The sequence below is a fragment of the Danio rerio genome, chromosome 12 (genome assembly GCF_049306965.1).
Source record: "Danio rerio strain Tuebingen ecotype United States chromosome 12, GRCz12tu, whole genome shotgun sequence".
Classification (NCBI taxonomy): domain Eukaryota; kingdom Metazoa; phylum Chordata; class Actinopteri; order Cypriniformes; family Danionidae; genus Danio; species Danio rerio.
The window spans coordinates 22,607,337-22,635,000 of record NC_133187.1 but is presented as its reverse complement, the minus strand read 5'-3'; the positions used below and the strand labels follow the sequence as shown (position 1 = coordinate 22,635,000).

Genomic DNA, 27,664 nt, shown 5'->3' with positions numbered 1-27,664 from the left:
AAGTTTACTTCAGAAATGGCACATCCGCCAAAAAGCCTTCTCACGTGCTTAAGACAGTGAGGCATGGACGTTAGCGGGTGGTCTAACGTAGCTTAACTATACATTTATAGGCTGTATCACCAAAAAGATTGTATATTTAGGGTGATGACTTGACTGAATATGGCAACAAACATGTACAAGCACACACATTTTACAGACACAAGCTTAATTTTTATATCTCAATAAAAGCTTTGAATGTAAAGATAATGTGACCAGCATGGCAATTTTAGTATAAAGAATTCTGGTAGTTTCAGGGTTAAAGCAACAAATTGAACTATTACAATTGCACTTTTAAACACTTTCAAGCACTTTTTTTTCCAAAATCTAAGCAATTTTAAAACCTTGAAAACACTAGATTAAATATAAGCATTTTCAAGGATTTCAAGCTCCCATACCAACTCTGAACATGGGTCTGTTTATTTAGTAGTTTTGATTCATCACACTGAGCCCTTAGTCAAAAGTGATGAAGAGTGTGATGGAAAACGGGGGAAGAATTTTGATGGAAATCCAAACATTTGTGGTAACACGCGATGCATTGGAATACATGCAAATACCAAATGAAAACAGTAAAACATCTCAGCTTGCTTGTGACCAGATGACTGAAAACATATGTTAATACCAGGTGGAAACACAGCCACAGATGGAAAACACTGAATATAATGTACACCATATGACAAAATGCATATTTACTGTTAACAAGAAAACTGCATTAAACTTCTCAAAAGGGAAAACCAAAATGCGTCATTCGACTAAAATATTTAGCATATCTGTTTACATTCAGACAGAAACATATGCTTTTAAATATTTAAAAGTTTTGCTTTGAAGCCAGGGTTTTATTGTATATGAAATGCATGTGCTTTTATTACTTCTTCCCGCAATCCTCCATCGTCTAAAATTGTTGACATGCCCTTTCTCAACTTTTGTTTGCTATTCATTGTGCTGCAGTAGCAGAGAATTCTCTCATGATCCAGAGTGGCCAAAAGAAAAAGAAAAAAATGAGATCTAGTGGTGTATGGTAGCAGTAGCCTTGTGAAGGAGACGCCTGAGGGCTTTTCAGAGGAGTCCTCCAAACTTCAAAGTCTCTTTGCTTCCATAAGAAAGGCCATTGGGGAGTTGGCATCAATTTTAAATGATAAAGAGGAGGTTAGGGTGGGAGTGAGTGAAAGTGTAGCAGAATAAAAACCAAGACTCTTGTCAAGATTAAAATTAGTTGTGTTTGTACGGAGAGCGAGCTGGCTGTGTTTGTTCCTCCACCGAAGCTGAGAAACATGGACGACCCTTCTGACAAGCACATCAGCGTGTTCAGCAGAAATCATCATGAGTGCATTATCAGCACAATCAGCTACAGCCACAGCCAGGATGCACACTTCCTGCCCACATTATGGCAGACACACTAAAGGAAGTGTAAAAAAAAAAAATTAATAATTACGTTACAGCAGACAGTCTATTTATGCAGATCAGTTCACATGTTAAGTGTATATATTATAAATATACAAAGAAATGCATGCATATGTAAAATAGAATAAAAAATGAATAAAATGTTTTCTAATTTAAGATTAGATTTAACATCTATTAAAAATTCAGCCAGACAGAGAGCTTTGTTGTACTCTCGCGGCTTTTTTAGGCAAGAATAGAGTTGTTTAAATTGCAACTATGCAATTTATTTATAAAGATAGTGTCTACTTTAAGTTATTATCATTTCAAAGATCACTTCGTCATCCATCAGCCTATCAAGGTTGACATTGTCTATCTACAAGATGGCGACAGAGACTGCATAATCACTAGAGGAGAAAAACTCTGTGTAATTTCAAACTACAGTTGATCAAATTATTATTAACAGCTAAGAAAATCTGTTAACATAATTAACACATTTTCTAAGTTGATCTCTCTCTTTTGTATTGCTGTATTTATACTATAGCAATTGTAGTGAATTGAGTCTAAGATGGGACTCACATATCAGTAATGTATTTATTGAGTACGAGTTACTTTTTGATTGGCCATCTGTTTGTTTGTAATGAGTCCTTTTTTCGTTCTTGCAAGCTTTTTCAGTAAAAAGAAAGAAGAAAAACTTGCATGTGTTTAGCGTTTTTCGTATTTGTGTTACTTCAGCTTTTTTGGAGATAATTATTGTGATCTCCCAATTGCAGCAGAGAAATACTGGGAGATATCTCTGTAGACTGATGGGATTTCATGCCGTTCAGCCTTATAATCTTAACATGTGAGCAAAATCCCCTGTTTTGTCATCACTAGACATTACACTAGAGAATCATTCAAATTCTAGCTCTAAAGTGACATTGGTGAAGTAGCAACGGTTTCTGTTGTTCTGACGTCAGCTGCAGATGTGAAGGAATGGCGGAAGAAAGTAGTTCCTCATACAAAATGATTTTTAGACTCTCCGTTTGATTTTCTTTTTTATACTTGATTATGCCGTTAAACTGTTATATAAACGCAACATCACGCTTGTAGCAGTGCAATGTGGCTGTAATCCGTCACTGGGGGGACACTAAAGGTTGATTTCTGCGTCAAGACCACACGTATGCTATGGCGCAGCCTACGCATGGATGCATAGCCCTCGTTCTTTTAAAAAAATAAAGGTACATGTCATAACAACGCATAGTGCAAGCTCTGTGATTGGTTGACTTGGTAGCGCTGACGAGTGTGGGCAAAGGTGAAAGCCACGCAAGCCCGATGTAACAAGTGTTTACCAGAGTGGAGTCCCGTGAAGGAGCTCCGGATGGAAACTATTGTTTTATTTATTATGGAAACTATTGATTTTTGAACATAAACACCTCATTGCCAGCTAGCAGTTTTGTAAGTGTTATTGTGGAGCAACAGAAACGGCGTGAAGAAGTAAAAATGCACTGCAACGGGCAGAGTATGCCACGTGGGTCACTTCGATCATTTAACGCAGAAGTATAAACCAGGCTTAAGACAACACACGTGTCCTGCCAGTGCCAATGTACAACCATATATGTAATTATGTGACCAAGTAGCTTATGTCATTATTTTTTTACTATATTAGTACTACTCAAATTTTTGTTGTTGTTTATAAACTCAAAAATTACACCAACTTTCAAAAGATTATAATATCAGATTGTTTCATAATCACTACATTTAAAAATATATATTTTAGAGTTTTATTTTAGTTCACTTTAAAAAAAGAGGTCTTAAAATAATTCATTATCTTAACTAAACTGAAGCAAGAATACCAGTTTAACTTAATTTTAAAAAGAGCAAGACCATAAAGATTTATAAGAAAATGTATTTATTGAATTATTGCTTTTTGCTTAAAGAACACAAATAACACAACTTAGACTTATTTTTATGACAAAATAAATAAAAATTTTATTTAGATGTTAGTGTTTCTATCCCCCAGAATAACTTGCTCCTTTTAGGGTTATATATTTTTGCTTTATCAATATTTTATTTATTGTCATTTTTTCAATATTTATTAAATTCCCTTGCTAAAAAGACAACGTGAGGACCATATGAATCAAGAAACTTACTTTTAAGGCCCCCACTAAATAAACCAACAAAATCAAAGCCAAGTGTGAACACTCATTTAAAATTATCCAGATTCATCTACTACAAGTTCAACGACAGATATATGCTCTCACAAAAAAATAATATGCATACAATTCTTCTGGAAACTACAGCTAATTAAATACAATTAGGACCAATTCCTTTAAGAAAAGCCTGTAAGAAAGCACAGCCAGGATAGGCATGCAGGACACGAGAGGTCGTCTACCTGCGCAGCTTAGATATGCCATTTAATCTTGCCCTTCTCAGCTGACACAGCTCAAGGGGAACTTAGGAAGGCAGGACATTGAGGTGATTGCTATGTAGTATAGCCAGTGGACAACGGCAAAGTTCAGAGCTCATTTAAGAGACTTGGAGACCTTTTCACCTCATGCAGTGCATTGGGTTCTGGATGACAAATGAGCTCCTTAAAGCACTATGTTCTACTGCTCCAACAGTCCCACCCCCTCACTCCACCTTCAGCCATTTATCATTCACATCCTTGCCTCGCCAACACAGCCTAGTTCATAAAGAGTGTTAAAAACACAATGGGGAAAATACAGTGAGGAAAAGCAGAATATCTGGCCATGAGTAATTCTGATTCTGGTTCACATGAACTAAAATACTCTGATATTAACATGATTAAGAGACAATGGATTGCTATGCATTAAATGATTTTAAATGCACAACGCAGAGGCAAAGAACCACCAAACGCAAAGCAGAGGTTGTCTCCGTGAAGTGCATTTAAAACCCTGTAACTTGTCGTCATTTGCCAAGGTTAAGACAAGTTAAGACTAGTAATGGCAGCACATTATTGGACTGAATTTGTTAGAAAAGAGTTTGATGTCCTTGCTTTGAATCAGTCACGGACAGAAAAAGAGAGTGTGTATGTGCTTATTTGTGAATGACACTTATGTAAATGACATATATATATATATATATATATATATATATATATATATATATATATATATATATATATATATATATATATATATATATATATATATCATAGGATCACATATTAGCGACCTCCAAATATTTTTAAGAATATAGTGTTGTTTGATCAGCACCACCTTCCTGGTGAGAAACATGTCAGTGTCCTCGAATATACACAGAGGAATGATGGCTTCATCAACTTTACTTTTGACTCGTCAACTTGAAGTTACTATGGTTACTACTAATGTTTGAGGGTAGCCTACTATTTTTAATAGTGATCAAAACTGTCTGGACCTACCTGTGCAATAAACAATTTTATTTGCACTCCTCATGTTGGGTCGACACCAAAAACAAAATTATGAATTTAGAGGCAAATCTATCAAATGTCACTGAAAGCTCACCTCAATCACGCATAATCCACCTCAATCGCATCTCCTGTGCAAAATTAAATAATTCAACTCAAGCTGAAAATTAATGAGTAAACTAGATCTAGTGACGTGGTGCTCTATAATTTGGTGTGAGTCCAGCATTGCAGCCAATCAGAATCAGAATTTACAACAGACCATGAAATAAAAAGATATTTGATGACATTGTAAAAAATGCTGGGTTCCACACATCGATTTGTGTTAGGAGAATGAGATGCAATTAAGTTTTTAAGTTTACTGGTTTTTACAAATTTAAGTGAATTGAACATTAAACAATTAAGTTGTCCCCCCAAAAAAACTCAAGAATTGTGTTGTTTCAGCTCATTTTAAATCAGTTGTTTGAACAAACAGAAACCGTACTATTTTGAGTGTACCATATGCCCAATCCCAATTCTTTTTTTGTATTCCTTCCCATTCCCTTTTTTTCTTGAAATGGAAGGGGACAGGCTTTAAATTTTACCCCTAGAAAATGAGACAGCACAACAACATCAGCACACGTCACGATACGTCATCGCGATATCTTGCTTCATATGAGATCAGACGATAGCGACTGATGTAGTTATTCCAGTTGCCTTATTTTTTTGGTATATATCTTAAGGAAATCACTGAAGGCATATATCATGTTATCATAATGACCTAATGTGGCAATAAGACCGTACTAAAATAAAATGTAAACTGTACTGTACTGTACTGTACTATAAAAATGTACTGTGCATTGTACATTGTATTGTGCATTGTGCACAACATTAAAAAACATTAACATTATACCAGACACTGTAAAAAGGTTATTCCCAGCCAGACTTTTCTGACGGTATTCGAGGCGGTTTTTAAAAGCATGATTGTAAAACAAAAATGCTGTTATGAATGTAATAAAACACCTACTTGTTTGTTGTTAAAAATTCTTAACAATGACAAAAAAATACTAATTTGTGCATCTACTTGTTGTAGATGGTGTATTCCGGGGAAGTTTTATACCCCTTGGTTTCGAGGGTGGTCCTGAAAAATCTCAACGCAAATCAACGCTGACGCGCACCTTTCAAAAAATTTTACTACACGTCAAACGATGCAAAGCACAAGCTCTGGGGTTGGTCAGCTTGGTAGCACTGACGAGTGTGGGTGGAGATGAGAGCCACACAAGCCCGTTGAAGCGAATGTTTAAGTGTCGACTTTTGTTTTATGTTGTATGTATGATTAAAGTTGTTGCACATCCTCCAATTCCCGCCTCAAAATGAGTGAATTTGAGCCACTTGTACATTAAGGTAGCATTCAGGAAAAAAAAAACAGCAAAGAAACTCAACATAGACAATCATAAACACCTACTGCCAGATAGTGTTTCGGAAGTGTTATTGCAGAGGAACACAAACAGAATAAATGCACAACTACTTTTTTTAACTATTTTATTCACAAAATGGAAGTGAGGAAAACCTTTTATCTCAAGATAAACACTCTCGTAAGAGGTCACAAGGATTGAAAAGACATCTTTCTAAGAAAGAGAAGTTGTAACATAGTAATTTGCCGGAATGCGACGCTGTGGTTCACGCTTAGAACATGCTGACGTGAGATGTTTACTCCAGCCAATCAGAACAATCAGACACATTCACATCCACACTGTTTATAAAAATAAAAGCCTTTGGATATTTTTCCAGACACATTTAGCTGCTAGTTGTTAGTCAGATAATGTTTCTATGTTCCTTCTTAATGCCAGCTGTGTAAAATAGTATCAATAAAATGCTTATGATAAACTGCTGTTTGTTTTCTACCTTCAAGTAACTGTTTAGCCGAGGTTAGCACTTCAGACTTGGATGTCTTGGGACAAAGCAACTGCCTGAATGCTAAAGCTTCAAATAAAAGTGAAACCATCAACAAAAGCCCAACCCCTATTATATTTACAAATACAAGCGCAGTCGTTAAAGGCCATTTCTGATTAATGATGTCAGAATTTCCCTGTATTTTGGATACAGTATGTTGTATGTGTGAATGCTATTTTTGGAAAAATTCAGGAACGTTCATGCCTGTGTGAACAACAGTCGTTCTGAAAATATTCCAGATATTTACCAGTATAACTGTGTGAAAGGGACTAATGACATTTGCCACTAATCAATCTATGTACTATGACAGGTAAAACTGGAATATTCTAAAAAGCAGCAAACGTAAACCCCTAAATCATAATATTGCCTTATTTACAACAAGGTAAATAGTTCAATTATTAATGTCCCTAAACATACCAATTGAATTAGTTCAGAATTGGCTCATAAAATGACGGATCTGAAACTGAACACATTGGTAAGCAGGAGAAAATGAGAAGCTGAGTGGAATGTGACAATTGTATTGATGATCTCTTCTCTCTTTGAGCAGAAAATAATGATGCGCTGATCAACGGATGTGTTTTTTCATCTCTCTGTTTATTTGATCAAACCTGATTGGACTGGGGAAATGATTCTGGCAGCAGCTTTGAAAACAACCTGAAATAATTTGAGCTATTCTCCGGAGTTTCGTGAATGTTTTGAATGTGTTTAACAACAAGATTTGTGCCCAAAGGATATTCGCGTGTTCAATCAGAAAATGTTTGTGTAGTGCAGATAGATAAAGCCTATCAAGTGGATGAAGCGTTCCTGTACATAATAGCAAATAACAACACATCTGCGGGTTCCTGCGAGAGATGAGAACGCACACTGAATTGTCTCCACAGCAACAGATTACACGTCAGAAATTTAAACATCTACCCTCTCTGTTGTGAAAACTAATGAGGGTGATTACACACGAAGCTAAAAAAAATGAGATGATTAGTCCTCTGAAACGCATAACAGAATTCATTTACAGAAATCTCGCCCGCTTTGAGCAAGTTAATTGCATCATATTTGAAGAAGTCATCTCATGCTTATTTCCTCTTGAGTTTCATTTCGGGATCTATTTTCATCGCCTGTAGTCTTTCACACTTCAGCGTGACACCAATTATATCAATAAACAAAATAAAGCTAAAAATAATATATTTACAAATGGCAATACCAAGTGTCCTTTTGCAGTAAGTAAAACATAAGTCAAATTTCTCCATTTAGAACATTATACTGTAGTACTGTTGCTGTCTGCCACATTTTTACCATAGGCCTGTTTAAAAGTGCCCTATAAAGAAAATCTGGATATTTCTAGGCAAAGTGTAATAGTAAGAGATCATCAGTATATGAAAATGGCCGTACCGTGAACCTCAGGCACCATTGTTTCCTCATTCTGATGTAAATTCCACACATGTAATTATTTGTAAAATCAAAATATATTGAATCCGAACACAAAGCAAACTGAACCACGGGCCATGATCAAGATCATTCATTCGGACCTGACAAGCGACCACATCATAAAGAGAACAAGGTTTCATATGTAGCTCTAGGATCATTAATATACAAGCCACAGGCAACATTAGATAAGCCATAATGTTTTATAGTGAGACAACAATGTACTATGTGTATATGTGGGACTTTTATTTTGAAAACAAAAGCCTAAAGCTTGTTTACTATAGCTGTGTCCCAAATGGCACACTATACACCATGCACTATGTACTTACACACTCAACAGGATAGTATATTTATGTAGTGTTGTCCCAAATGGCACACTAATGTTTTTTTACTAAGCCGTTTCTAATTCAAACCGTTTCCCCGACGACGTTTGACGGTTGCCAAATCAGTGAAATAAACGACCGAATTATCAAATAATACCTGCCGTGAGTATTGCCGCATTCACCATCGGGAGGCGCAATAATCACTCTAGTAGGAGAATTTTGCTTTCACCATCCAAAATAAATAAAGTTATCCAACATGTGCGCCCGATAGCTCCGCACCTTCCGCTACGTAAGCAAACCTGCGGTCGTTGAGTGCGAGAAGTGTCCATCATTACACACTTCATTTTAACGACTAAATGAGTGCATCATCTGGATAATTAAAGTGCACTTAATATTTTTAGAGTTTTCACTGTGAATACACTAATCACTAATTCTTTATTGGCATTAATTGTTTTAAAATTCAAATGGCACTAACATGTTTGTGTTTTAATTTCTGTAATAAATATGTCTGTCAAGCCAGGATGTTTACATGAAGAAATCTGTGTTACAAGTTAAACAAAAATTCTAATAAACAATTAAATTTTGAATTTAAATAGTTTTTGTACTGCATTTACTTTAATTTTACATTTGAATAGCCAAAATTACAAGTTATAGTCTTTTAAATGTGATTAATCAAAATCAAAAAGTGTGATTAATTAGTTAATTTTTGACAGCACTAATATATATATATATATATATATACACACACACACACACACACACACACACACACACACACACACACACACACAAAGAAATACATCTTTATCGGCCACTTTTGTAAAATTTTATTATGATTTATGATTTATAATTTATTTATAATTTATAAACAGGTTAACGTCTGATGGATTCATATTTGTCCATGTCCACTTGGAAAGTTTGTTTGTTTGTCGGTGAGAGCTGCACGTCAGAGCGGAGCTTATTAATATTCACAGCATGATCCATATATGATCAGTTTTGGACCTTCTGATTCAAGTGGTATGGAGTAATAAATGGGCATATAAAACCCTTTGAGGAGATTTTTTTAGCTTACCAAAGCCATAAACATACTATGTAAATATCAGAGAACAATATAACTGATTAAACCAATGCAGTACATGGTACCTTTAAATGTTAGCTTAAACATTACAAAATGTTTCATAAAAATCTGACATTGCACTGAAATGTCTCATCTATGTTGTAACTTTAGCCAATCACAAGTCGATTTTTTTGTTTGTTGGTTTGTTTGTTTTTGCACCTGCATCAAAATGATTATTACTTATCATAATTCAACAAAGAGTGAAAGAGGATATGAAATGATCACTTTTGCAAATATATATATTTTTAAGCTACTGACTCGTTTACTTTCATCACTGTTATCTTATTGTTTTGATTGATTCTCTCTTGGGTTAGATGGCTATGCTACTTTGTGTGCCAAATATTCTGTACACTCCATTTTTGTGCCTTGCAAGCTTTCCTGTTTTTTTTTTCCCTTTCTTAAGTCAGTGTTTGAGATTGTTCAGGGATTTCAAGAATCCCCCAAGCAATTTGTTGTGGGATTGAAATGGTCTAATGAATAGGCCCTGACTCAATTAGACAGAAGCTGTTTTTCTTTGTTTTGCTTATTGGCCTTGGCACTTTGAATGTACATCTTGTCATCCAATATTATTAAGCAAAAACAACTAGGGACATATAAGCATAAACAAGCATGTGAGTAATCAGTGACACTACACACTTATTACTGTGTCTCCTCAGCAGGGCTATCATTTCCTCCTGCTTAGTTGTAAATTAATGGTTAATCCAGTCACTGGTTAGATGTAAAACTCTGCTTCTAGATGTAGAGACTATCTGTTTTCAAAACATTCAAACATGTAAAAGTTGTACTTTCACAAACTAAACAATGCATTAAAATTAGGGTTGTGCACTATTGGATAAAATTGACATTGCGATATTTTGTCTGCGATATGGATATAATTTCAAAATACTTATAACTGTATTTGAAAATAACTCTCAATTTTAGATTGACTGGAACCGTTTTTGTAGAGGATTTTGTATTGTTTTTAAAATACAATAAACAAATTAAAAGCACAGATAAATATAGATAGATACAAATGAAAACATGATTTTCTGGGAAATGCAATAAAAATGCAATAATCATTTTTTAAAATAACACTACTCTTTATTGTACAAATAATAAATGAAATTAATCTGCATTAAAGCTGGAAACTTTATAACTTCTTGGTTTAAATTCACTTTCACACTATTAGGATTGTTCTGAAATGTGGTATTTCATTATTATAATCCCAACTTAACATTGCAGATCCTGCGATGTGACTTGCAGATTTACACATTGCAATATTGATGCTGAAAAGATATTGTATATTGTGCAGCCCTAATTAAATCCTCTCTCCATGTTTAAGTTTACATTACAAATGCTCATTATTAAGCTAGATAGAGAAGTTTAATTATTTGTAAAAATCAAAAAATATTAAATATACAACAAAAAAAATTATTGAATGCAAACTAACCATGGACTACTTTTTAAATTGAAAATATTAATGTTGTTAATATTAAAATGATACTACTTAAATAACAAAAATTTAATTAAACTTTCAAAATATCTTGTCATAAGCGTTCTTGCAGGACTCCCAGAGATTCTCCATCTTAGAAATGCTCAATAATGCTTATTTCTGGTGGCTGGGCTGGCCAATCCTGGAGCACCTTGACCTTTTTTGCTTTCAGGAACTTTAATACTAGAGGAAAACTTTTTAAAAAATGTAAATCTTTAATAAGAGATATGTATAGTTTCAGTTGCATGGTTTCAGTTCAAAAGATTAAAAGGGTAAGGTAGATAATTCAGTTAAAAGGGAAATGAAAAATGGTTTGAATAACATAACCAGTAAATGAGTATAGTATTTTTCAAGAGCTTCAAAAATAAAAGAAAAAAACCTGCTCAGCAAGAACACAACAAAGATTGTCTATCAGCCATAAACAATTTTCCCCATCGACTGTGAAGGCCACTTGGAATAATCTTCTAGAGTCCAATTTAGAGAAAACAGTCCAGATGGAACTTTAACGGTAACTGCTCTTGAGATTACGCCAGTGAAAGTGTGATTCAGGTCAGTGTGCTTTAATATCTTATAAAAAAGCATTTGACAACTTCATTTCAGCTCATTCACACACAGAATTAATAGCGTACAATGAATCAGTTAATTTATAATTATCCACAATAAACGATTACACATAATTCTGCAGCTAAATTTAAAATATCTAAACCAGACTTTTAATTTTTTAATAAGATTCCGTTTATATTGCTCAATTCTCATGAATCTGATCTTGTCCAGATGGAACGGAAATATATGAAACAGAATGTTATGATTAATGAACAACTTTTGAAATACCTAAACCAGGCTGATGTTTTTTGTATTTTAGTGATATTGCTCCAGTTTCATCAACCTTACTCTGATGTTATACTGGGCACACTATGTACATTTCACTAGCCACTGACATGAAATTGACCCTACGCAAGTTCTCAGCCTTCAAGCACTTGACATTGCAGACCTTATTTTCTTTTTCATATATCACAGCAGATGAATTAATGATGATTCCGCACTGTTGATTTCACTTATCATTTGAAACAGAGTTGGACACACATGACAGTATGGTACTTGACATGCTTTCATGAGACTAAATTCTTTGGGGGTCAACTCGTGATGGCTCGACGTGAAAAATTCATGCTTATTTCTATATTTTAAAGAGGTCAAACATGGAAAGCAACTCGAGTACATTCATAACAACACATGAGCTGCAAAATAAGCTGTTTAACAATAAAGTTACTCACTTCAAAATCAAAACTCTTTTACTCACCCTTATGTAAGTTCCAAACCTCCATGAATTTCTTCTGTGTGGAGAAAAATAAAAAGATATTTTAAAGATTTGCAAAACAAGATTGGGCACCAATGACTTTTATTGTATATTTGTGAATGTTATTGGATCATTCTTTCACCCGCATATTGAACATTATTTTCTCTAAATTCATATTAAAGTAGATACTTAGCTACGCTATGAGCAGTATATGAAATCCCTCGTGAACTTAATTTGATGTAGACACTACTATAGGAGGTTTCAACTATGAGCCATAAATTTTTGCATTTTCCAACATTTCAAATTTGTATTGACATGCATATAAATAATAGCAGGGCAGCGCGGTGGCTCGGTGGTTAGCAATGTCACCTCATAGGAAGAATGTTGCTGCATGCTTCGAGTCCTGGCTGAGCTAGTTGGCATTTCTGTGTGAATTTTGCATGTTCTCCCAGTACTAGTGTGGGTTTCCTCCGGGTGCTCCGGTTACCCCCATAGTTCAAAGACATGCAGTGTAAGTGAATTGGGTAGCCAAAATTAGTCTTAGTGCATGTGTGTGTGTTCATGGGAGAGTGTATGGGTATTTCCCAGGACTGGGTTGCGGCTGGAAGGGCATTAGCTGCGTAAAACATATACCAAAATAGTAGGCAATTCATTCTTCTGTGGCAACCCCTGATAAATAAGGGACTAAGCCGAAGGAAAATGAATAAATAAATTATAAATAATAGCACATTTTATTAAAAGTCCCATGAAGTGCTTGGAAATATGGATTTTTATTGGATGTTTGATGTAATTTCAACCAAAACAGGAAGAGAGGGTGGAACATAGTGTAGCTCCTACTCTTTTAAAAAGACATGCAGTAGCATTTTGTTTTCATCATTACTCTGCCAGTGAGAGCGATTGAGCTCAAGTCTATCAAATGAAAAGCGTTTTGAAGAGGGTGAGGCATGTCAGATACTAGAGAGCATTTGATTGGTTATGATGAAAAGAGAAACTGCAGCATGGGTTGATGTAAATAAAACCACTGATCCATTTCAAGCCAAGCTTTATTGTCATTCTGCTACATGTGTGGATATACAAAAAAAAACAAAATGTTGTGTCTCACAGGACAATGGTGCTACATAAATTAAAGATGCAGTAGGTGATCTGCCAAAATGCTAATCTGTTAGCTTATTAGCTTTGGACAGCAGGGGAGGGACTGTGTTTCAAAGCCATGCCTCCTGACATCGCAGGACATCGCAGTTGATGACACCGCGCACCGCGACACAACAGCAGACAACCCACTAGTTCATGCGAGGCTTAAAGGTGCTTGTAGTCGCTCAGCTCTCTCTCGACTGGTCTCTCTTGCTCCCTTAAGAAGGTGTCTCTCCGGCCCAATTACTAGAGAAATCAGGTGTTATTAATTATTTCTGATTGGGCTACTGACCAGCTGCCGGTGTCTCCACTCACTCTCCCCCCTTTCTTGGTGTTCGGCCATGCTCTCCCCACCACAGCGCTATTTACTTATGTTTTGTTGTTAAACTAAATGTAAATCTACATTATCGATGCTGTAAAAGGCCTTTATGAAACAGAAAATAGTCTCATCAATTGTTCACCGGAGGATTTCAGTGGCTTAACAACAAGTCTGTGCATTTAACGTTAACCCATTTGTAACTACAACATCTGCATCAGCTCTGTGTGACTAAAAGAGTTTAAAATAGAACATTACCTGTCTAACAGAAATACTTCAGCCATGGTGTCGTCCTTCCTCCAGTGTGCAAACGTAACTTCAATATTGATTCTGGACTTTAAAAAGTTTCAATTCAGCATTTGATTTTGCCGCAACTTTGACTGTCTCATGTGCACGTGTCGTGAACACGCTGCTCTCATGCAGGCGGGCACAAGCTAATGGCGGATATGCGTGAACAGAGATGCGCAAAAGCCCAAATCTGCAGATGTTGACAGACAGTTTGAGCTACTTATCGGAGTTATGGGAGATGTCGGCCCGACAATATTTAATTGGATGAACATTTTTTAGTTTTATGCCTTACCCAGAATAGAAAAATACATATAAACACATTTAGATCATTTATTTTAATCATTACTATTGGACTGTGAAGAGACTTTCAACCAGCACAACAAAAAAATGTGTCTGAAGACGATCACCTACTGCACTTTTAATCAAAAATACAAACACAACACTCAACATAAGTTATTTAAAAAAAAAAAACATGCATAACTGACAAATACTATAAGACACTTTAACTATACACATAAGGTTTAACTATACACATAGGACACACAAGTACTTTTACATGAGACTAAACAATGTTGTGCTGGATATTGAGCAAGAGAGGTATTTAAGGTGAATATTGTGCAAAAGAGGTATTTAAGGTTTTACATTGTGCAAGAGGTATTTAAGGTTTAAGCAAGCATTGCAGCATGATGGTGGTACATGTATAGTGAACATAGTTTCCCCTTCAGTTGGGGAACTTCAGTGTTATTAAGTGGATTTGATCTTTGTGAAAATCCACGAAATGGGAGGATTCGGTTCAGAAGTCGCTTCTCTGAAAGAGTATTGAACGGGCCAATGAATGCAATGAATTGGCAGCGTAAGCTTGCACAGGTGTGCTTCATTGCCAATTATCCCAGCATATAAGCACACCTGGAGCGAGCAAACGCCATCCTTTCGCTTCAGAGACTTTCTGATCGAGTCGATGAGGGTTCCTCCTGCTGTGACCAGCGATTCTGAGCGAACGAGAGCATTCTCCCGGTCCAGAGTGTGTACACGCAGTGGCAGACGGTCGAGCTGGGTTTCTCCCTTGCCTGGCGTTCTTTGGGTCCGGTCCTCCAGAGCGGTGCGTATAAAGTTGCAAACTTTACAGAAAGAGCAACACAGTCGTGCAGCACGTCCTTTTCAGGACGGCGCTCTGACTGTGCGTTTCTAGATGCGGTGGTTTCCTGTCCTCGAATGATGGGTACGGGCACTGCGTTACATGCCTGGGGGGTCCAGCATGTTAATGCGTTGCTCGCGGGCAGTTCATGTCGTCATTGCAATGCCATGACTGTTGCGCAGCTAAGATCGCGGCTAGCCTTTGCAAAAGGGCGAACCTCCCCAGTTGTCCCCTGCTCTGCAGCGGGCACTCGGGCAGATCTGAGGGTTTCAGCGAGAGATAATCCGTCGCCCACGGGCCCGCGGACCTCCCGCTCCTCTAAACACTCCATCCAAGCTTCGGGCGGGGGAAGCGATCCGTCTAACAGATGGTAGCCCTTATGCCCGATGACACCGGAGACCAGACGTCCACCGCGGCATCGGAGGGTGGGCTTTCATTGTCCGATGATGATCCAGACCCTCTCGCCCAATTCGGGCTGGTGAGCGCTTTCACTACGGATCCTGAAACGGACATGTTAGCCGTGCTTTCCCGGGCTGCTTCCCAGACCGACTAGAGGGGCGTTCCCTTCTTCCCTGAGGTGCACAGTAGGCTCACGCGGTCTTGAGGAGCACTTTTTTTCCTGCTCGTGCTGCGTGTCCCTCCACCCTCACCACTCTTGAAGGTGGAACAGCCAGTGGGTATGTGGCGATTCCTCAGGTTGAGTGCGGGATGGCGGTCAATCCGCGCGGCGCCTCTTCTTGGCGGGGTCCGCCTCGTCTCCCATCCAAAGCCTGTAAGTTATCTGCCTCCCTCGGAGCTAGAGCTTACATAGCTGCGGGCCAGGCTGCTTCCGCCTTGCATGCGATAGCCACCTACCAGCGCTACCAAGCGCAGGCGCTGGCTGAGCTGCACGAGGGTGGGTCCAACCCAGGCTTACGAGCTTCGCACCGGCGCCGACTTAGCTCTTCGGACTACTGAGTCCGCTGCGTGTGCGTTGGGGAGGACGATGTCCACATTAGTGATCCAGGAGCACCACCCCTGGCTGATATGCGCAAAGTCGACAAAGTCCGCTTTCTTGACTTCCCCATATCCCAAGCCATGTTCGGCGACACCATCTGTGAATTCACCCAGGAATTCAAGGCGGTGAGAGAGCAGTTGATGGGTGATGTCTTATCGTCGGTCCGTAGCCGACGCCCGCCTACGAGAGCTGCTCCGCCCCCGCACACGCCTCTGGCGAAGCGAGCGCGTCGGGCACCTCAGAAGCAGGCAGCCCCCCTGCCCAGAACGCCGCTAAGTCCGGCAACGGACCGCGAAGCGACCCTGGGACAGGCCATCTGGAGAAGAAGGAACTTGCTCTTTCCCCGCTGGAGGGCGGGGCCCCATTTCCAACGGCACTTTTTTACTGCCATGAAAACATTATGAAGGGGCACTTTTCCAATTCCCCGGATGTGACAGCCCGAAATCTGCCAGTCTGGGACGCTATGCTTTCTAGCTTGCAGATTCAGTGCGTTTTGCCAGTAGCTCACGAGCGCTGGGAGGACGGTCTCCTTTCTCCCACCCCTCGAGCCTCCCCTCCGGAGCTCGGGTGCGGAGTGAGAGTTAATATCTCACCTCCAGCTTTTCCGTGGGACCCGCGTGTTTCCCGGATCACCACACCCACTGCGCGCTGCCCCACTGCTGGTGCGTCAGCGATTGTAGCGATGAGTCCATTAGCGAGAGCTCTGCCTGCCTGGTTAGCGCGGGCCAGCTCTTCATGGTGGCTCATACGCACAATCAGACTCGGCTATGCGATTCAGTTCGTGAAACGGCCCCCCAAGTCACGGGTGTGTATTCACCAGGGTCAGCCCCCTGTCTGCCCCTGTCTTGCGAGAGGAGATTGCTGTCCTCCTGGCGAAGGATGCAATCGAGCCGCTCCCTCCAGCCGAGATGGAGAGCGGGTTTTACAGCCCACACTTCATCGTGCCCAAAAAGAGCGGTGGGTCATGGCCAATCCTAGATCTGCGCGTTTTGAACCGCTGGACTCGGTCACCATGGCAGCGTGCCTCTCCGGAGAGTGCGCTCAGCTGATGCTGTACTGTCTGAGAGAGCTCGACAGTAAAATAGTGGTCCCACTGAAACTATTTCAGAGGCTCCTGGGGCATATGGCATCCGCAGCTGCTTCATGCCGCTCCGATTACTCTATATGAGACCACTTCAGCACTGGCTTCACGATCGAGTCCCCAGACGCGCATGGCACGGGCGCGCACACCGTGTCTCTGTTACTGCGCTGTGTCACCGTGCCCTCAGCCCTTGGAGCGACCCCTCGTTCCTACAGGCCTGGGTGTCTCTAGGACAGGCGTCCAGTCTTGTTGTCGTTTCAACAGACGCTTCCAACACGGACTGGGGGGCTGTGCGTTGCGGGCATGCGGCTGCAGACCTGTGGAAAGGTACCCAGTTGCATTGGCATATTGCCTGAAGCTGTTGGCAGTGTTCCTCGCTCTCCACCGTTTTTTTCCGGGGCTGGAGCGGCAACACGTGCTGGTCAGGACGGACAGTACGGCGGCGGCGGCATATATCAGCCGTATAGGGGGTATGTGCTCTCGCCGCATGTCTCAGCTCGCCCGCCATCTGCTCCTCTGGAGTCATCCGCGTCTGAAATCGCTGCACGCCATTCATATTCAGGCAAGCTCAACTGTGCAGCCGATGCGCTCTCACGGCAGCCTTACATCCTGGAGAATGGAGACTCCACCCCGTGTCTGTTCAGCTGATATGGGCGCGATTCGGGGAAGCCCAGATCGATCTGTTGCTTCCACCCGAGATCGCTCATTGCCAGTTGTTCTTTCCCTGACCGAGTGCTCTCGGCATGGATGCACTGGCTTACAGCTGGCCTCGGGGCATGCGCAAATACGGGTTTCCCCCAGTGAGCCTGCTCGTGCAGTAACTGTGCAAGGTCAGGGAGGACGAGGAACAGGTTGCTGGTTGCGCACTTCTGGCTCAACCGGACCTGGATGTCAGAGCTCTCCCTCGCGATAGGCCTCCCCTGGCAGTTCCCTTCTTATATGCTGGGATAATTATTATGCTTATATGCTGGGATAATTGGCAATGAAGCACACCTGTGCAAGCTTACGCTGCCAATTCATTGCATTCATTGGCCCGTTCAATACTCTTTCAGACAAGCGGCTTCTGAACCGAATCCTCCCATTTCGTGGATTTTCACAAAGATCAAATCCACTTAATAACACTTCCGTTCCCCTCCTCGGGGAACGAAGGGTTACTTCTGTAACCTCGAACGTTTCCTTATTGAGTCTTTGTAAGATGGAGTTAAGATAAAGTGTCAGGTGCATAAGACAGAAGAGTGTTTCTACAGGTGGTTTGTCAAGCCCACTTACCAGAATTAAGCACAGTTTGAAATGCACAATATTTCCAAGAGGCATGAAGTGAATAAGAAAGTGTCCATAGTGAAAATGTGTCAGAGAGATGAAAGGGTTTTCTTTACTACTGGTGGTTTTGTTTAGCCCACTTAACACTATGGGACATAACTCAGGAATCCATGGGGAGGTGGGGGGTTGGATGAGATTTCAGAACAAGAAAGAAGCTGTTGAGTAGTCTAGCCAAGCAGGCTCTAATTCTCTGATTTAGGCGGAAAATACAAACTACATGCTTTATATGTTGATATCGGTTTTATTTAACACAAATATTGTTTCTGTTTTGGAGCACACCAGCTTATAGAGATCTTTAAAAGGAACAATACTAATACTAAATTGTAAAAAACTTTATTTTAACTTCATGAACCTTTAAATGACCATTTAAATTCAATTTATAGATGGTCCACACAATAAATTTTGCTTGGATTTATTAAATTAATTAACTGACATTTACTGTCAAGTATTACTAATAGTGTGTGATCATTTAAATACAGCACATTCAATGTAGAGTACAGAACTTTGTTAATGGTTGTGCTAAAATTTACAAACAGTATGGTCATATATTTGCTTTAAGAATTTTAAGAAGTTTGTAGTTCCAGTAAATACTGTAAAGTAAATGCTTCTTTCAATGCTTTAAAGGGCACTTATGATGAAATTCTATTGTACGCTGTTTGGACAGAACTGTGTGATATAAAAACAATAAGATGTTACAATATGATCCAAATCCCTCTCATTTTGAGGCCCACCAACACGTGATGCAGAAGTGCAGTTTCCCCGCCCACCAAATTGGGATTAAAAGATGTGTTCAGTTTACTGTGATCAACAACCATCATCAAATTTGATCAAGAAAGAGTTTAACAAGGTTAAACGTTTTTTTAAAACAGTGCACGTTTGGACAGTATTGCAGTGATTTTACTGTTTTACTTTAATCACCACAGCTGCGTGTCAGTACAATTATAAAAGACGACACTTCAATCCTGGTTTGTGGACATTAAATATGTGCCGTGCAAAAACAGTGTGTGTGTGTGTGTGTGTGTGTGTGTGTGTGTGTGTGTGTGTGTGTGTGTGTGTGTGTGTATGTGTGTGTGTATGTGTGTGTGTGTGTATGTGTGTGTGTGAACTTTGTAATGACATTGTGTGCGACTCATCGAAAGGCTTGAATTAACTCCACAACAAATGCATCAAATAATCATTGGAAAAGTTCTCTCTTTAGTATTTCTCACAAAAGCTTCAATCATGTCTGTCACTGTGCTGTTTATCTGACGCAGTCAGAGATTGAGGCACACTCTGACAGGCAGGTGAAAACGGTGGCCGGTGAAAACAAGCATGAATGGTGCAGGCAACAAAAACAGCTACAGGATGCTCAGAGCAGAAAATGACAAATTTCTGAAAGGTATAATAATAATCTGATGGGTGTTTTGAGTTGAAACTCTACAGACACGTTCTGTAGACACAAAAGACTCTTGAAAAATTAGTAAAATAGGTGCCCTTTAAAATTAATGAGCAAATGAGACAATTGCATTTCAGCTTCACCATTTAGTCTGTTTTGCATTGATTTTTTTTTTTGTTTTTGTGTTTTGTTTTTTCAAAAGTTGAAGATCAACCATTTTCCTTTTCTTTACAGCATTAACTCTCTCGCCTACATCTACGTGTTTGCGCTCAGAGGAGTTCTCAAAGCAATGCCTATTGATTGTTTCTTCCTCCTCACAACAGAATCCAGATCAAAGGCTGCTGTGTTTGTACATTAGTTTTTTTTTTTATAATCTCTGGGTAAAAGATCGAGCAAATGAAGCTCCACTAGAGCAGTGTCACTGATGCTAATCACCAGTCATTTAAATAGACCTTCTGAGGTGAGAGTATCGCCTTTACACAAGTGCGGAGCTAATTAGAGGATATAGGACAGATTCCTGCTGCTTCTAATCACATAAAATGAAATTACTGCAAAAGAAACGGTGTGCCTTCAAGTGGCCAAGGAAGTCTGGAAACAAGCTATGGCTGAGGTTTATTGAAAACAATAAAAAGATGAGTGACAAGTGCCTGTACCGCAGGAATATTTCTCCTGTCACCGGAATAGATCTACAATTCAATAAGGCGCTGCCGTTTGGTGCAAACTAATGAATGATACTTGCAATGAGCGACAATAACCCTCTAGGAAATTGGTCTAGGAAACAATGAGCCAAAATGAGGGAATAATACAGGCATGAAAAATAAACAAATAATACTGGCGGCTGCTGTATTGGTGGGGATATTGGAAATGTCAATGCGTGTGTGGAAAAGACCAAAAAAAAAAAAAGATTTCTCAGTGTCCCTCTAGGGACTTTCCACATTGTGTGCGCATGAGAAAGTGACAGAGAGAGAAAGAGAGGAGAAATGAACAGTTGATGATTACCATCAGGTACTAGGTCTGCAGCTCTGAGTCAGATACCACCACCAGTGAGGGCAATATAACCTCAGATTCTCACCCAAAGATAAGACAACAAATTTAAAAGATTTGCTCATCATTCTTTAAAGGGCACCTAGGTTACCCCTTTTTCAAATTTAATATAAGTGTTTTGCAATCAGATTTTTCATTATACTTTATACAAGATTCTGTTTTATACATTTTTGCACGAGGGGGCTGTTTTGTCGTACTGCACCTTTAAGTCTAGTCCTACCCGCTTACCCTGTTTCAACGTGCCTTTATGCGTGCTTTAACATCCTTCCTTAGCTGCATCAGACAACAGACAGACTTTAAGGAAGAAGATCTCACGTAGCATTTGTGAAAAATACTACAGTAAGAACTTTACTAATGAGTATTTGTTGTGGAGATGCATCAATGAGTCACACACAATGTCAATGCAAAAAGCTCATGAGCGCGCCAACACACACAGATACACACAGATACAGACTTAAAAACACACACACGCACACACACAGACAGACAGACAGACAGACAGACAGACAGACAGAGCGCGTTTAGCTTTGCATTCTTTTTGCATGCAAATGTGATAGGATACAGGATAATCTCCGCTGCTGTATGGATATCTGTTATGTTTATGTACAAAATAAACCTGAATTAACGTCCACAAACCAGGATTGAAAGGTCTTCCTTTATAATTGTTCTGACATGCAGCTGTGCTGATGAAGTAAAGCTAAAGTAAATCACTGTACTTCATTACACACATGCATCATCACGATGATGATTGATGATCCTAGCAAACTGAACAGACCTTTTATTCCCAGCTGCTTTGCGCACGTCTGGTCTTGTTGGTATGAATATACACGTAGCTACAAGGACATGTTAATACGTGAAGCTGTCAATAAATTCGGTGGGAGGGGGGACCGCACTCCTACGTCAAAAGTTAGGCTCGTTTGAGGTGCGCCTCGCCTTGACTGCATTGTAAACGAGAGCAGGCGTCTGCAGTAAGAGGATTACATCAGAAGTCGGACACCTGCTGAATCTCGCTGTTTACCCACCTGGAATCGTCACCAGTGGCGGAGATCTCGTTCGCGTTTTTTATCGCAGACGAATGACCTCATGAAAAAATACTATGGTGATTTAAAGTAAATATTATAGCATTTTTGAACATGTTTATTCAGTATTGGGTTGTGTTTATAGTTGTTGTGATACCAGAACTATAACATTTAAATAGGCTATTTTATAACATGGTTCAAAAGCACTACATTACTATAGTATTTTTTTTAATGTGGGAGTGGATGCAATAGAAATATCACTGTTTTTACAGAGATGGTCAGAATTACAGAAGATGAACAGCTCATTAACTAAAAGGGTGTATTAAAATATAATTCTGTATATTCAACAAACGTTAAAAGAATAACAAAATAAACAACTTATACAGCAAGAAAGCTTTCAAGAAACCTAATTTGGCTACATTATAAATGAAGTAGCCATAGCAAGATGCTTTTGAGTGACAAGTCATGACAAATGTTTGTTTGACAAATAAATTATTAGGGGGTTAATTATATTGACATGCATATTAGGTCTATATAAACTGCTTTTACTCCAGCCAGACTAAAATAAACAGCCCAAGACTTTCTCCAGAATAAAAACTATTAGACTGTAGGAAAAACTGTGGAAATGTTCTTGGCCTATTAAACATGACTTTTGACTCCACATACATATACATATACATATGTGTGTGTGTGTGTGTGTGTGTGTGTGTGTCTTGTTTACTACACTCTTTTCACTTCTCATATGAAACCACACAAAGATGAGGCTTAATGACAAAACAGTCTGATTACCTTAGTATGTCTGAATATGAGTGTATTGACTTTCATTGAATAACGCTGCATAAAAATTACAATACAAAATTCACACAAACATACACATCTTAATGATTTATTAATAACATTTAGTTATATTGGATAGGTCACGTTATGTTTTACAAAGATGTGTTTTGTTTTTGTTTGCGTGTAAATCTAAATAAATAACCATATGTAATGCTCTTTATGACTTTTTTTTTACTATCAACGAAAATGCAAAAAAGGTATTCAACAAGCAGGTATAAACCTTAGTAAAACAAGATAATAAAGTGTAATGTGTGAGTCTCATCCAATCAGCATTAAGCTGTGTCGTCAGCCAGTCGTTTCCCATCATGCTTTTGGTAACGCAGTCTTTTGAGAGCAACTGCGGCCGACTGCTCTATCCGAGGTACCCGCCTCACGATCGCGAGAGTTTTTTGGCGCACGTCAGCGTGACATCAGAGCGAGGCGAAGGCAAGGCGGACACATTTCTAACCAGCATGCATCTTGCGGTGATCACCGGTGATCGATTCTGCGCAGATTTTGGCCATGTCAAACGAGCCTGTTGCGGTCGGTCTGAAAACCGCTCCAATTGGTCCACCATTTTTATGTATTTAAATATAAATGAAAAAAAAGAACTGGGTGTGTTTATTTTACCCCAATTTGATGGTCTATACTCTTTATCCAGACATTTCTATCCAAACAGCTTGAAAAGTTAATTTTTCACTATAGGTGCCCTATAAGTTATGGAGTTTGACACGCATCACCAGAGGAGAGATGTATATGAATATATTAGATATTTTAGGTAAATTACACATATATATATGTATGTATATATATATATATATATATATATATATATATATATATATATATATATRTRTATATATATAYACACACACACACACACACACACACACACACACACACACACATACATATATATATATATATATATATATATATATATATATATATATGTGTGTGTGTGTGTATATATGTATATATATATATATATATATATATATATATATATATATATATATATATATATACATATATATACATACATACATACATACATACATATATATACATATATATACATATACACACACACCTTTTTTAAAATGACACTATATATACTGCAAGTTAACTAAATATGCTGTCCACCCTTTTGACTGTAGTGTAATAACATCCATGTGTTGTAATATTGCTTTGGAGCAATAGTTAATGTGAAAAGCTCTATACAAATAAACTTTACAGTGGGCAGGTAAACAGTTGATGCAAACAATTGAAGCTTCAGTATACTTCAAGCTAATTCAAAGAACAAATGGATGGCAATAGAAAAAACAAAACTAGGTCAAAACTAATTAGTTTGGAGTTTATTAAGAGTCTGGCTGGTAAACACGTTTATACCACTATTGGTCTATAGTGATGACATAAAAGGGAAATGTGGCTAAAAGAAAAAAATGTCTGTGGCTTAAGAACCCAGGAAATTGTAGGATATTGTTAATTTTTGCATGAGCTACTTTCATTAAAGTAATGTTATAAACTATAATAAATAAATGTATTACGCAAGTACAATGATTAGACAAAATATCCAAAATGTGTTTTATAAACTCCAAAGCAGAAAAATCACATAGTTGTAACTAAAATAGACCCATTTATTCAAGTAGTTTAATTATAAATAGTTGCTTTAAAAAGCATATCAGTACACAAATGGTGTGAAGTACTTAGATATGTTACAGTTTGACATCTTAAAAAGTTTTCATTTTGTTTTAAAGGTCTCATGTACAGGTTCTGTATTTATCCAATGTCAAAAAAACACAAAAATTTACAGAAGCCTACTCTACTCTGGTGAGAAAGTCTATTGTGATTGGTCTACAACTTGCAATACATGTTGAACATCATTACTACTATTTCTGAAGACTCGTTTCAGAAAGACTTAGGGCTTATTCACACTAGGTTATCCAAACCATGCCCAGGCGCATTTCCCTGTTCGTTTGACAAGTATGAGTACTCCAAATCGGGCTCAGGCTTGGTTTGGTTGGCCCTGGCCCAGTTAGAAGAGGTTTTCCAGAGTGTGGTTCGGTTAGGCTTTAACGCAGTATGCTTGTAGTGTGAGTGCAAAGTGCACCTGAGCCCAAAACTGAAGACTCAACGTCACCTTTAAGGGACTGAACTGTGATTATCAAAGACGCATAGCCCTCAGTACCTTCAACAAACCTCCTAATATGTGCAGCACAAGAATTTTATGATAATTTGTGAGCGTCAAAAGCGGTGGGTCTGTTCGGCTAAATATTTGACTGCATGTCACGGCATCTCAAATGACTTAAAATAATGCAAATGATATAACTAAAGCAATGTCCACTGTGCTGAGCGAGAGACTTCTCTTCTGTTAATCTGAACAGTCGCATTATTGATGACAGAAGCGTGCTCAGGCTCGGAAGGTAAAAAACGCAATGTAAGTGCAGGCCAAAGGAAAGAAGGGAGGGGGGACAAGCGCGCTTCAGCATGGTTCAAGGCAACTATGAGTGTACATCCTTAGCACCTGTCCACAGTGCTGAAACAACTTCTAACTGCTTCTTTACTCACCAACTTCTAGTTTCTTTACTGACCATCAGATATGGAAAGAATACTGAAAAAGCATACTTAAATAAATGTACCATTACTTGCCTTAAAATTTAGTGCGAGTAGAGTAAAAGTACCTGTTGAAAATATTACTCAAAGTAGGAGTAAAAAGTATCCCTTTTAAAAGTACTCATGAGTAGTGAGTAGTGAGTATTATGTTGTTAAAAGTTGATGCATTTACATGTAATTTGTGGATGTGTGTATCTGTAAACGTAACATTCTGTAGTGCATTTAGTTACTGCCCAGCAGGCACACAACGTCATATGATGTTATTATTAGGTTAGATTTAGGTTGTGATGTCAGGTGACCAAAATTCAATGTCTAGTCAACGTCTAAGGACAACATTATTTTGATTATGTCATAGTGGTAACGTCCACACAACGTCAAGCTGTAACATCATTAGACGTTGATATTTGGTTGGTTTTAGGTTGAACGTTGGACATTGACATCGGGCTGAAGTTGAGTTCTGATGTAAACTGCAAACAAAATGCAGTGTCTCCACGACATTAGGGTACAATTTTAATCTGACATCATGTTGACGTCTCAGACGCACCTGGGCTAGCTAATCAATCTCATACTTGGCTTTCTAGAAACATCCCTGCAGGTGTGTTGAGGCAAGTTGGAGCTAAAATCTGCAGGACATCGGCCCTCTAGGACTGTGTTAGGGCATCCCTGATCCAAACAGTCTCTGGGTCAATGCGTGTAAAGATTTTGAACATCTTCTTGGACACTTTTGATGCTTCCAAACTGTTTGCTGCAATGTAAAGTGCACATGTCTTAAAGTAGTTCATTATGATGCAATTTATATTCTATGTGTGATTTGAATCAGAAATTACAGGACTGATTTTTCTAATCCACATAGATGAGAAAAAATAAGTAGTGACTGCAGGTTGAAGGAAAGTAGTGGAGTAAAAGTACAGATACTGCACTAAAAATGTACAAGGAAAAGTAAAAGTACACATTTATAAAACTACTTAGTAAATTAAATTTTCTAAGAAAAACTACTCAAGTACAGTAGTTTAAGTATTTTTAAATTGTTACTTTACACAACTGCTGACCATGAAATTACAGCGCTTGATTGGTCAGCCAACGTGCCTGACCTGAACCGCAGTTTTTAATCTTCAAAAGGAAGATAAGAAACATCTAACCAAACAGCACAGATGAGCTAAAGGCAACTATCAAAACAACAAAAGCTTCTATAAGGCCTCAGCAGTGCCACAGAGGCCTCGTTTACACTAATGCGTTTTCGCTTTAAAATGCATAAGTTTTGCTTCGGTTATGCCATCCGTCCACATTACGCCGGAGTTTTCGAGTGCCGAAAACGGAGTGTTTTGGAAACGCTGAAGAGGCCATTTTCATTTTAAAACACTGCTGCTCCATCTCAGTGTAGATGGGGGAAAACAAAGACATCTGAAAATGGAGGCAGGGCTGCCGATATTCATCTGATTGGGGCTTTTCCTCAATATTAAGTAGCCTAACGTTACACACAGTTCAGTCTCGCATCCTCTCCTTGTAAGATCAGACTTTCGCAAGTTTGATATGGAAATCAGACTCCGATGACACAGGTGAATCTTCAAAGGGAACAGTGTACTTTATAACCTCATTCACATCACCCTGGCTACGTTGTTTCACTTTCTCAACAATAAAATGAAAACATGATTTAAGGAACTGCCTATTTTCATTTTGATATTAACAACTTAACAGACAGCAGAAATGTTGAAGCGTCGTGCTGCATAAATGAGCATTATCTTCACTGTATGGATATTTATAACAGAACGGGGCCTATAACATTACTGCCTCCACTCATTTTCAGTGAAAATGCGAAACATACCCTCTCTTTCACTAAATATCAGTTTTAATAATCGATAATGGCCATTATACAAGTATGACGTACTATAAGTTTAAACATTATAGGAAATAAAAACAAGCGATCAGTCCATAAACAGAATGTACGTGGATACATTAATTATTAACCCATCGGTAACACTTTACAATAAGGTTCATTAGTTAGTGCATTTACTAACATGAACTAATCATGAACAACACATGTACAGCATTTATTAATCATAATTGAACATTTACTAATGCATTATTAACATCCAAGTCCATGCCTGTTAACATTAGTTAATGCACCATGAGTTAACAAACTAACAATAAACTACTGTATTTTCATTAACTAAC

The 27,664-nt window shown here is 38.5% G+C and overlaps 1 long non-coding RNA gene across 2 annotated transcripts in view; it reads right to left on the bottom strand.

Moving 5' to 3' along the window:
- The window catches only part of LOC137496814 (uncharacterized), a 91,117-nt gene that overhangs the window by 140 nt on the left and 63,313 nt on the right, over window positions 1-27,664 (bottom strand). For both annotated transcript variants that reach the window (XR_011017416.2, XR_012387990.1), the window contains exons 4-5: window positions 12,358-12,391; window positions 1-1,432 (exon numbers count right to left, since the gene is read on the bottom strand). The exon at window positions 1-1,432 is cut by the window's left edge and continues 140 nt beyond it. This is a non-coding gene — a long non-coding RNA (uncharacterized lncRNA). The remainder of the gene's footprint in view (window positions 1,433-12,357; window positions 12,392-27,664) is intronic.